Below are 1087 nucleotides of genomic sequence, written 5' to 3'. Positions count from 1 at the left end.
GTTTAGAAATAACAAAGCCTTGATGTGGTCATAGTGAGCGGTTAGATGAAGCCAACTAGCGTAGTTCGAGAGAATATGTCGAGTAAATTTTTGAAGTTGCTCGAGAGAGAATTATGACACCTAAAGTGCTCACGATCAGTAGAGAATACATTGGCGAAATTGTAGGGAACATAGCTGTAAGGATTCCGACAATTGGGGAAATCATAACTCTAGGCCTGCTTAATTTAGTCTCCAACCCTTTGTTCGTTAGTTGATAATTTTACTGCTCTGTCGTATTGCTAGTTAATTAGCTAGAAATATAAATTGCAATCTTTATAATTTTGAAAATTGTTCAATCTTGTCTTCTTGGTAATATTAAACAGATACAGCTAAGCCTTAGTTCTCTGTGGGATTCGACTCCGGACATTAAGACCGGATTATATTTGCAGCGACCGCTTATCCTTTTTAGGACTAGAGTTGGGCGTGATCAAATTTTGGCGTCGTTGCCGGGGAACTAACGGTGTAGTTGTAGCTGTATATATTGCTAGGTTTCGAGTTTGAACTTTTATTTTGTTTTCTTTTATTTTGTTTTTTGTATTTTTTATTTTTTATAACTATTGATTTGAGAAACATGACATCTTGGAATTATGGAAATTTAGGTGTAGATAATTCTACTATTGATCTCCATACATATTGTGAAGGAAACCACCCGTGGCAAAATTTTCAAAACATTCCTAAGAGCGAGTTATGTGCACCAACTCAATCTTATTTGTGGATAAATCGTTGATTTTGGTTTCCAGGGTAATCGGAATGAATTTGGAAGAACAGCTCCCAGTTTGAAGCTTGAAATTCGAAAGGTTTGACCAATATTTGACTTGCTTGTATATGATGTCGGATCAGAATTTTTATGATTTGGTTAGCTCCGTTAGGTGATTTGGGACTTAGGAGCGTGATCGGAATGCGTTTTGGAGGTCCGGTGTAGATTAGGCTTGAATTGGCGAAAGTTAGTTTTTGGCGTTTTCCAGTTGTATAGGTGAGATTTTGATATAGGGGTCGGAATGGATTCCGGAAGTTGCAGTAGCTTCGGGTACGACAGTTTGGGATGTGT

This window comes from Nicotiana attenuata, unplaced genomic scaffold (assembly GCF_001879085.1).
Source record: "Nicotiana attenuata strain UT unplaced genomic scaffold, NIATTr2, whole genome shotgun sequence".
Taxonomy (NCBI): Eukaryota; Viridiplantae; Streptophyta; class Magnoliopsida; order Solanales; family Solanaceae; genus Nicotiana; species Nicotiana attenuata.
The sequence above is the reverse complement of the archived record's forward strand: the minus strand, read 5'-3'. Positions refer to the sequence as shown.